Source organism: Lampetra fluviatilis, chromosome 7 (assembly GCF_964198595.1).
Source record: "Lampetra fluviatilis chromosome 7, kcLamFluv1.1, whole genome shotgun sequence".
Taxonomy (NCBI): Eukaryota; Metazoa; Chordata; class Hyperoartia; order Petromyzontiformes; family Petromyzontidae; genus Lampetra; species Lampetra fluviatilis.
The window spans coordinates 411,909-424,218 of NC_136281.1; positions in this window are offsets into that span (position 1 = coordinate 411,909).

Here is a 12,310-nt window from a genome sequence, read left to right on the forward strand (position 1 = left end):
TTACACTGTTTAGGGAAAACAAATTAAATATTTAATTACCAATTGCTTAATACTGGCAGACAATCATCTAACCCATAGGTGGCAGCCATCTCAAGCCAGAGGACGAGAGGACTCTAGCCGCCACGCATATAAAGGATTTCGACTCTTCCTCCTCCGTCTTCCGTCTTCACTGGTCACCAACAACTCCCCGAGCGCTCGCGCGCACCGCCTTATATAGCCCGCCGTTCCGAGGAGACGGAGCCTATGCGGACCGCGATGTGAGCACCCACCCTAGTCGACCAATCACCACGCGCTGCCACACGATCCCTTCTTCCAGCTTGTGTCAGCGCACATAACCCATGACCCCGCGCTGACCTACGATCCCTCACCGTCAGCGCGCGTCACCAACACACAGCCAATCACCACGCGCTACCCCACGATCCCTACTGCCAGCGCGTATCACCACTACATCACCCCCTCCCCACATAGCTCGCAGCCGGCCCGGCTGCTAAACAACAACAAAAACAACAACAAAAACCCCACTCCCCAAGTGTGCCCCGTAACACAACAACAACGCAACACAACGACACAACACAACAACAACCTATGTACAAACCGACGAGCAACACAATAAAAGTTATTCCGAAAAAAAACGTGTCCCGTATCTCCTTGACTACCGATCCCCCTTCCGCACGCTCCTTGAACGGGTAATAGAGCGGTCGAGCGGACGGGGAACGTAGTGACGAGACGCTCCGTCCGCGTCGGCCCGCATCCCCACCCCATTTATTCGGTCAGTAAAAGTTGCGCGACCTAGCGCGAGTCCGCCTGGCCGGTCCGTCGTACGGGACGAGACGCTGTCGACCGTCCGGTGGCTCCGGCAGCCCAGGAAGGCACGGTTCGGGCCTGGAAGAACCGGCCGTGCCGCGGGGATCCGGTCGCCGGTGGTCGGCAGCCGTCAGTTCCAAGACACCTGGGAGCGGATCAGGCGAAAACATGTGAGGATCAGGCGAAGAAATTTCCCTCCCCGGGTCGTCGGTCACATCACATGCTCGGTCCTCACGACACAAAGGAAGGCCATATGGTGGCGAGAACGGTTTCAGCCAGGAGGGGTGAACGTACCACCGGCGCTTTCCCCATTTTATCTGAACACACTGGGGGCGTGCAACCCGCACGACCTCCATGGGTCCCCGCCATGGCCTCAACAATTTAGGCGACGTAGCCAAAGGTGCATGAGGGCAGTGCAGCCAGGCGCTATCGCCCGGTTTCCAATCGTGCACGGACAACTTCCGTGCACGCAAGCGCTCGTTGGCGACTTGCCGAGATCTCGAATTAAGCCGTGCGGCCTCCCGTGCCTCGGCGAGTTTAGCAATGTTAAATTTAATATGATCGGCCAATTTGGAATTAAGCCGTGGCACGGAAAGTCCCAGTTGAGTCTCCATGGGCGGATCGGCCTCCCGACCATACATCAGATAAAATGGGGAAAACCCCGTAGCTGCGTGGGGGGCCATTCTATACGCGGCGAGGACCCCCGGGACCTGCAAGTCCCAGTCAACCTGTGCCTCGCACACCTGCTGGCACAACATGGAGGTTAAAGTCCTGTGGAGTCGCTCCACCATCCCGTCAGTCTGTGGGTGGTACGGGGAGGTACGCACCTTTTTAGTACCCAAAAGGTCGCACACCTCCTGCAGCAATTTACTCGAAAAATTCTTTCCCTGGTCGGTCAGCAAGCGTTCGGGAGCCCCCTTGTCCAAGACGTAGCCTTGGACAAAAGCGTCCGCCACGGCCGCCGCTGACTGGTTGGCGAGTGGCCACGCCATAGGCCATCGGGTAAAGTATTCCACACCAACCAACAGGTACTTGTTACCCCTAGGCGTGACAGGAAAAGGCCCCAAAATATCCAGCGCAACGAGCTCGTTGGTGCGCGAGACCTGAATAGACTGCAGCGGTGGATTTGGCGCAACGGGCGGTGGTTTCCGTTTGGCGCAATCCACACACCCCTTCAGTATATTGACCACATCGCTCCCCATCCCCGGCCAATAATAGTCACGCTGGAGCAGAGCAAGCGTTTTGTTTACCCCCAGATGCAAGAGGCGTTCGTGTGCGGCCAAAACAACTTTGCCCCGCATAGCGGAAGGCACGACGAGTGCGTGCCGCCGGGACATATTGTCCCACCTCATTAGCAGGCCCTGCTTGAGCAGCCAGGAGCCAGCCCGTTTTCGACCCTCCTCGGGACCCCCCACCCTACGACGCAACGCGAGCAGGGAGCTGTCAGCCATCTGGAGTCGGCCCCACTCAACGAGAGACAGTGAGAGTAGCGAGTCCCCGCCCGCAGGGGTAGCGGGAACGTCAACCATCGGCGCATTCGCGGCCGCGACCAACTCACTCTCGGGCACAGCACCTGGCGGTTTACAGCGCGCCGACCCCATCAAGCACGCACATTCAGGACTAGGCAACAACCACGACAGGGCATCCGCGTTGGTGTGGCGCAACCCCTTACGGTAAGTGGTCGTAAATTGATAGGCCTGGAGGACTTCCAACCACCATGACAATTGGCCCGAGGGTTGGGCGACCCTCAATGAATACTGAAGCGCCGTGTGGTCCGTCCGGACCGTAAAATGACGGCCATAGAGATAAGGTCGAAATTGCTGCACAAAAAAAACAATAGCCAGCAACTCGCGACGGGTGACGCAGTAGCGCTGTTCCGCAGGCGACAAAACCCTGCTACCATAGGCGACCACCCGTTCAACTCCCCCAACGACCTGTGAGAGCACCCCCCCAATGCCCGTGTTACTAGCATCAGTATCCAGCAAGAAGGGACCCGTAAAGTCAGGGTAACGTAAGGGCGGGGCACCCACCAAGGCGTCCCGAAGGGAGCAGAACGCGGCCTCCTCCTCTGGCCCCCATCGAAACCTGACTCTTTTGGCTGTTAGAGCGTGCAAGGTTTTGGCAATGGTGGCGAAATGCTCCACGAATCGGCGGTAGTAGGACGCAAAACCAATGAAGCTGCGGACCTCAGAAACCGACGTGGGCGTTGGCCATGAACTGACACAGTTCGTCTTCGCGGGATCGGTGGAGATCCCCGAAGAATCGACAATGTGGCCCAAGTACCTTACGGATTTCCGCAGAAGGTGGCATTTCGCCAGTTTAAACTTTAACTTAGCCGAACGCATCCGCAAGAACACCCCTCTTAATCGCTGGAGGTGTTCCTCAAAAGTTTTACTGAAAACAATGACACCGTCAAGATAAATTAAGCAAGTATCCCATTCCAGACCCGACAAAACCAATTCCATAAGGCGCTGAAACGTCGCGGGAGTGGAGTGGAGTCCCATGGGCAACCGATTAAACTGGAACAGGCCCCCTGGGGTCCGGAATGCTGTCTTAGGTTTAGACTCATTGTCGAGTGGCAGCTGCCAGAATCCCAACAGTAAGTCAAGTGTAGAAAAATACCGCGCCCCGGACAATGCGTCCAGGGACTCGTCCATTCTGGGGAGCGGATACGCGTCAGCCACGGAGATTTTATTCAGGCGACGGAAATCTACACAAAACCGCAAGGACCCATCTTGCTTTTTAACCAGAACGATAGGTGCTCCCCACGGACTGGATGAGGGCGAAATGATGTCGGCCGTCAGCATGTCATTGACGGCCGATTGAACGTGTTCCTTCTCGGCAGGACTCAGCCGGAAGGGATTCTGCTGGACTGGTGCTGCATCGCCTGTTTCAATGTGGTGGCGTAACAGGTCCGTGCACCCAATATCATATTTGTGCGTACTGAACACATCGGAGAATTCGATCAGCAGAGCGCGCAGCGCACCCAGTTGTACCCTTGACAAATCACTGGAGTCCGCACACAGCGAATCGACCCATTCAAGGTCATCACCCGATATAATTTTCTGCGCCGGGACGGAATCAACATGTGCAACAAGGCGCTCTTCCGCAGGGACCCGTGCCGCGTGAGCAAGCACGGTGCCCTGCGGAATAATGGCCGGCCGCGAACCAGCGTTTAACACCATAACGAACGGGTCCCCGTCAGCCCGAACCAACGTTTGAGCCACCGCCAAATCCAGACCCCCGACAGCTCTATTCGATGGACCCAAAAGCACGCTTTGTCCCGCAGTCTCCCCACCCAATGGCTTCCGCAACCGGAGGGGTATCAACATCTGCGAACCCGGGGGCACGTGCACCGTCTGTGTCGCTAGCGCTTGGATCGTCGCGCACGCCGTCCGTATTTCAGTAGGGTTAGATAAAAATGAAATACGGCGACCCGATGGCAGCTCAATACAACGTTGATCCACGAGAATTTTAATGGGCATCTTAGCCAAAAAATCTGTGCCCAACAGACAAGGAACCGCTAGGGAAGAGGAGATGAAAACAGGTCTCACCAATTTAATATCCCCTATGCAAATGGTCGCCCGAATCTGACCGATAATACGCAATGAGCCCCCATTTCCCGCGTAAAATGGCACGTCCACCGGAAGCAGAGGTCGACATTGGACGGGGAGAATGTTATAAATGAGGTCTGAAATTATAGTCGCCGACGCTCCCGTGTCCACCAACACCCTGACCTCGACCCCGTCTATGAATCCCGTAACGACCGACGAACCGGCCGCCGCGGCCACTATTCTGTGGCCCAACTCGGACCATTTAATGTCCCCCCGGCCCCGTACGAACCCCCCTCTCCGAACCGAATCCCCGACCCCCAATCGCACATCCTCCGCCGCAAAGCGACGGCCCATGTGTGTCGTGTATGTAGGCCGAGCATGTGAAGTGCCACGACTTGCCGGGGGTAGTTGGGACGACTTGGGGCCTTGGTCGTCGTCCAGCCGAGGTCCCGTGGCGCGCTGACGTGGAGCGCGGCACCCGGACGCCACGTGGCCCCGAAGGCCGCAGTTGTAGCACGTGATGAGGGACGTCGGAGGTCTCGGTTGCTCCAGCTTGCGGGTCGATCGCAGAGGCGACCGACCCCCCGACCTCCAATCCCCCGGCCGTGCAGCCGCGAACGCCTCCTCCCGTGGGCGAACGACCTGGGGCTCGGTGACCACCGGGCCCGGAGCTGAGACCGCGGCAGCAGTGCAGACGACCACCTGTTTCCGCTGCAGGACCTCGTGCGCCTGAATACTCGTTGCAACATGCAATGAACATATATCCACTTCGTCGGCTGTGTTGATGGGGACCCCCAGGTCCTGCGCCAACTTGAGCAGTTGTTCCAAAACCATAGCGTCCTGCCCCTCCTCGTCCATACGAGGGAATGCGGCGTCGGCGAGAGCCAACAACGCCGTGCGGTAGGCGAGCGCGGTCTCCGTGTCCGCCTTCCGTCGGTCGTAAAATTGGTGGCGGCAGGCCGAAGGTGGTCCGTACACTTTGGCCATGAGGCCCAGCGCAGCCTTGAGCGTGGAGCGGGCCGATCTTGGTGCGGACCTAAAGGCCGCGAGCGCGTTGTCGTCCAAGATGGCAGGCAGTGCCCGCAGCGCCGTAGCGTCGAACCAGGCCGACATCTCTTGATGGGCGCGAAATCTTCTTTGGAATGCGCCCCAGTCCCCGCCGTCCGCCTTGAAGGCTGTCAACGCGGGAAGACGCTGCTGGAAAATGATGTCGTCCTCTGGCTCGTGACTCTCCCGCGCCGCACCGTCGACCTGCAAAATGGCGGCCCCTATGGCGGGTGGCTGATGGCGGCCCATAGCGCGCGCTGATGACGTAAGCGGCAGGGATTGGAGGACTCCCGCCACGTGTTGCTCGCAGTTCCCGCCAAAAGATGGCCGCTCAGCAGAAATGGCGGGAATTTCAAAGTCATTTTGGCGGGAATCAGCAAGGCGAGCCCTTGTCCGTCGACGTTCTCGCTCCTCCAGACGTGGTGATCTCCGCTAGGATGGACGCCGCGGCGAGTAGTAGCTCCGCCAGGCGGGAGTGCGCGTGGCGGAGTCCGGCGTCAGCCCCCAGCCGCTTGTTGGGCGCCCATGAAGGGTCTTGTGGCGCCGGCGTCTCTTCCTCTTCTCCCCCTGATGCCTGCTGGCCCGAGTCGTCGTGGTTTTCCTCCCGGTCACACTCGTGAGTCCGATGAGTCTTCCTGGTATCCATGGCAGGAAGACCGTTCCACTTCTGACACCAGTTGTAGTGTAGTAAACTACGGCGGGAGACCACTTGACGGGTAGCACACTTTATTAACACTTGGTTTGCCACAATAACACGTGTGGTCACTACAGCTCACGCTACGCGTTCCACCCGACACGTGTGGTTACTACAGCTCACGCTACACGTTCCACCCGACACATGTGGTTACTACAGCTCACGCTACGCGTTCCACCCGGCTACACACACACGGGCATTCCAGCCCCGTAGCATCCGGGGGAACCTCTAGACCCACCCCAGCCTGGGTATGGGTCACGACCACTGGGTCCCGCAGCCCGGTCCTCACACGGACGTCCAGCCCCCGGGTCCCAAGGTCCCGCCTCTGAGCCACACAGGGCCCCGGTCCTTACAAGGACAGCAGGACTAGGTGTCTCAGGGCCCTATCTCTTCCTCCTCCGTCTTCAAAGTCATTTTGGCGGGAATCAGCAAGGCGAGCCCTTGTCCGTCGACGTTCTCGCTCCTCCAGACGTGGTGATCTCCGCTAGGATGGACGCCGCGGCGAGTAGTAGCTCCGCCAGGCGGGAGTGCGCGTGGCGGAGTCCGGCGTCAGCCCCCAGCCGCTTGTTGGGCGCCCATGAAGGGTCTTGTGGCGCCGGCGTCTCTTCCTCTTCTCCCCCTGATGCCTGCTGGCCCGAGTCGTCGTGGTTTTCCTCCCGGTCACACTCGTGAGTCCGATGAGTCTTCCTGGTATCCATGGCAGGAAGACCGTTCCACTTCTGACACCAGTTGTAGTGTAGTAAACTACGGCGGGAGACCACTTGACGGGTAGCACACTTTATTAACACTTGGTTTGCCACAATAACACGTGTGGTCACTACAGCTCACGCTACGCGTTCCACCCGACACGTGTGGTTACTACAGCTCACGCTACACGTTCCACCCGACACATGTGGTTACTACAGCTCACGCTACGCGTTCCACCCGGCTACACACACACGGGCATTCCAGCCCCGTAGCATCCGGGGGAACCTCTAGACCCACCCCAGCCTGGGTATGGGTCACGACCACTGGGTCCCGCAGCCCGGTCCTCACACGGACGTCCAGCCCCCGGGTCCCAAGGTCCCGCCTCTGAGCCACACAGGGCCCCGGTCCTTACAAGGACAGCAGGACTAGGTGTCTCAGGGCCCTATCTCTTCCTCCTCCGTCTTCCGTCTTCACTGGTCACCAACAACTCCCCGAGCGCCCGCGCGCACCGCCTTATATAGCCCTCCGTTCCGAGGAGACGGAGCCTATGCGGACCGCGATGTGAGCACCCACCCTAGTCGACCAATCACCACGCGCTGCCACACGATCCCTTCTTCCAGCTTGTGTCAGCGCACATAACCAATCACCACGCGCTGCCACACGATCCATCACTGTCAGCGCGCGTCACCAACACACAGCCAATCACCATCACATAACCCATGACCCCGCGCTGACCTACGATCCCTCACCGTCAGCGCGCGTCACCAACACACAGCCAATCACCACGCGCTACCCCACGATCCCTACTGCCAGCGCGTATCACCACTACATCTGTATATTTTACTTTTAGTTAAATCGATGTGGGGTTTGCCATGTTTCTACACCATAGCTAATGCAGTCCCCATATTTCAATTTCAAGGTAAAGATAGTACCTGAGAACAAGCTGTTATATATGAACGAAATTATATGTGTAAAAAATAGTAACTTCTTCCTTGATTAGATCGCGTAAATATAAACGTGCCGTTAAACCTGCCACCACCCGACACAGCCAATTAGTCAGGTTTGTCACGTACACAAAACATGCCAATTAGTGACGAGTTCAGGACACCGGTGTGTTGGAGAGAAAACCCACAACACGGACTATCATGTGCATATAAAACTGATGCATAAACAAAGTTATTGCCATCCTTTCACATGGCAGTCAGCCTCTTTTTCATTGCTCGACAGTAAGGTTTGGATGAGCTCGAGATCTGCAAGTGAACACTGCTAAGGTGGACAGAGAAAATCGTGGATGCAAAAAAACCCAGTGGCTCTAGATTGCATCTATAGCTTGCTAGTCTCAGTGCAAAATGGCATCTTGTGAATTGCTAAGGCAAACAAACTTGTGTTTGATGCAATAAGTTGCACCATACAGGCTTATGGATGTTTAAAAAGCATAGTCGGTAGTTACACCAACTTTCATGCGGCTTGCCTCTAAAGGTATCTTCAAAAGAAGAGCCATACACTTTAAGAAAAGCGTACAGGACAAAATACCAGTAAACGTCTCTATATATGTCATTTTGCAATGCAGAATAGATATAAATGTGTTCCTTAAACTGGCATTAATCTACCCCCTGCATCGTTGGGTTTCCCTTTCCCCCCGTTCAGTGCATAGTGGCCCGCATTTATCATTGTTGTGCAGCAAACACACAATTTCCTGTTGTAGATAATTAGACAAGTGATTTTGCGTAGGCAGCAGGCTTGTTCGTGATACGGATAACGTTAGCTGTGACTGTGAATCGAAACCAGGCTGCCAGAATGAGACATCTTACTGCAACAAAAAATATTACGGGAGTAATGCACCAAAACTAACAATAAAGCATTGGATTTCATGCATGCGGCACCAAACCCATCTACAGGAGTAATTCCTCTCTTGGAGTGATTATCCTAAGTATTGTGCATCTCTACGCAAGACCACCAACAATAGTTGTATTTTCTTTGTCACACCCAGGTTTAAAACCCATGTAAAACACATTGATGTTGATGCACTGTTGATGGTGATGCGTGTTGCTTTTCATTAAAGAGCTCAGTTTTCTAGAAAATAAAACAGCAATGTGCTTTTATTAAAGTCTTTGTTTTGCATATGATGCTGATATTTTTTTGATAACTTTGCAACCAATAATTACTACTCTCGTAAAGATATCTACCAACTAAAGTATTACGGTGTGATGTTTATCAAAGAGAAAATAACTCAACACATCCGTCAATAACGCTGCCATTAACGAATGTGTTGAGTTATGTTATTTGTGCTTGTGCACCATTGCGCAGGATCACTATATAATTAGTTTTAATTTTATCAAAGGGTTGTCCACACCTTGGAGATACAAACCAGCACCAAAATAACGATTTGCAATGATGTTTTGCCTTGAAAAAATATGAACAGGTTTTACCCTTATTATTTTTTTCTTATTTTTTCATACTTTGATACTGGCAAAAATATCCCTTTTTAAATCCTTTATATTAAGTTCACTTGCTTGATTGCTTGCGCGCTTACGACCGTGTAAATCTTTTGGTCGTTTTTTAACCCACTTCCCGTGATCCAATCGAGCTGACATTTTGCACACAGACTCGTTGTGCGTGACAATTTATTTTCGTGAAAGATTTTTTCCATAACTTTACACTTTTTAGGGGAAAATAATTATATTTAATTACCAATTGCTTAATGGTGGCAGGCAATCATCTGACCCATAGGTGGCAGCGATCTCAAGCCAGAGGACGAGAGGACTCTAGCCGCCACGCATATAAATGATTTATAGTGAAAAACTTTGTTTTTACGGGTTAATTTTTAATGTTTTCTCTTGGCAGCTAATTTTCAGCTGCCTACTGCTAATTAATTACTTCCAAAGGCAAACAAATGTATACACGTGGTGTGTGAGACAGAGAGACACCGTTACACTTCTGAGTGAGACAGATAGACACCGTTACACTTCTGTGTGAGACAGAGAGGCACCGTTACTCTTCTGTGTGGACAGAGAGACACCGTTACACTTCTGAGTGAGACAGAGAGACACCGTTACACTTCTGTGTGGACAGAGAGACACCGTTACACTTCTGAGTGAGACAGAGAGACACCGTTACACTTCTGTGTGAGACAGAGAGACACCGTTACACTTCTGTGTGGACAGAGAGACACCGTTACACTTCTGAGTGAGACAGAGAGACACCGTTACACTTCTGTGTGGACAGAGACACCGTTACATTTCTGAGTGAGACAGAGAGACACCGTTACACTTCTGTGTGAGACAGAGAGGCACCGTTACACTTCTGTGTGGACAGAGAGACACCGTTACACTTCTGAGTGAGACAGAGAGGCACCGTTACACTTCTGTGTAGACAGAGAGGCACCGTTACATTTCTGTGTGGACAGAGAGACACCGTTACACTTCTGAGTGAGACAGAGAGGCAACGTTACACTTCTGTGTGAGACAGAGAGACACCGTTACATTTCTGTGTGGACAGAGAGACACCGTTACACTTCTGAGTGAGACAGAGAGGCACCGTTACACTTCTGTGTGGACAGAGAGAGACACTGTTACACTTCTGTGTGGACAGAGAGAGACACCGTTACACTTCTGTGTGGACAGAGAGACACCGTTACACTTCTGAGTGAGACAGAGAGGCACCGTACACTTCTGTGTGGACAGAGAGACACCGTTACACTTCTGTGTGGACAGAGAGACAGAGAGACACCGTTACACTTCTGTGTGGACAGAGAGACACCATTACACTTCTGAGTGAGACAGAGAGACACCGTTACACTTCTGTGTGAGACAGAGAGACACCATTACACTTCTGAGTGAGACAGAGAGACACCGTTACACTTCTGTGTGAAACATAGAGGCACCGTTACACTTCTGTGTGGACAGAGAGACACCGTTACACTTCTGAGTGAGACAGAGAGACACCGTTACACTTCTGTGTGGACAGAGAGAGACACCGTTACACTTATGTGTGGACAGAGAGAGACACCGTTACACTTCTGTGTGGACAGAAAGACACCGTTACACTTCTGAGTGGACAGAGAGACACCGTTACACTTCTGAGTGAGACAGAGAGGCACCGTTACTCTTCTGAGTGGACAGAGAGAGGCACCGTTACACTGGAGTCTTGTGCGCTATCACACCACGGCAGATCCCTTTGTTTCTCAGTTTAAGAAGTAAACATCCTCTATGTTTATTGCCAGATATGTCTATATTTGTTGCAAACTGGTAAAACACAATAGTTTTTCCGTGGTAATGCAATTTTTTTTTTCACAACCTGAGAACTGAGCTCTGAACCAGGCGAGCCGGGTTCGATTCCCGCTCACGGCCTGGGCCTCCTCTAGGTCGACTTAGCCTCAAATGAGTAAACATTGCCACTATGTATGTTGAACTTATTGTGCACCGTACGTAGCCAACGGTGATAATCTAGGGTATGCTGTTGCCCACCAACCCCATCATGTGCCGTGCTGGTCTTCATAGGTGTTCCGTAACAGCACTTGACCAAACAGTCCATGAAGGCTACCCCGGGGATATTTGCCTTTGTTATATATGTTACACAGTTATGTGTGTAGTGGTGGCGTAGTGATTAGGACACCGCACTACAAATTTTCCTACTAGAGTTGTATTGCCAGCCAAGGCTAATATTAGCGGGCAGTGATATCTTAACTCATACCGGTTCTCCCCTAGGTTGACTCAGCCTCAAATGCGTACCTGGTGAGGTGTGTAAACATCAGCAGTGGGGTGACAAAAGTGGCCACGCGTGGTACTGGGCACACCACCCTTCCTGCCCTGGGCCGAGCTTAGTAGCTGCTTGCTCGCAGCACTCGGTCAATAGCCGATAGTAAATGCTACATGAGGGGATATTTGTCTCGGGGAGGCTCTATAATTTACGTAAACGTCATACAACTAAACGTCAGTATATCGTGTTGTTATGAGGCACTAACCCCATAGAAAGACGGTCAAATTGATGAGGGTTGCCCATATGCAAAGTTATTTTTCTCTGAAAAGTATCTGTGAGTTTCCATACAACTAATTAAATAGTTTCGAAGATAAACCCACGTTTGGAAAGTTTTACACAATGTGCGCATGAGCATCATTTTTTTCTAACCTATTAATAATATTGGAAACATAGTACAGTAATGTACATATATATATTATGTAATTTATATTTGAATATGTCCATCAGTAAATGTTTTATTTGCAAAAACGACTGTGCATGAACGTTGCTTTCTCTCTCTGTGTTTAAGTTGAGCCTTGCCGTGCTGCATGCGAGCAGTTGGGATGAATTCCTGTAAATTCATTTGCATTTGTTGACATAATGACGATTGGCGCATTCAATGCAAAATGACAAATTCTTTCCCCACTATTTTAATGCCTGTTTTTCCAAAGTGGTATACATTTTCTGTGCGGCCTATAAATAATTTGGCGACAGCATATCTTCTTTTCCACCCCTCTGTCTGACCTTTCCGACTTTTTTTCTTGCAGAATATCTGTTCGTTAAGATT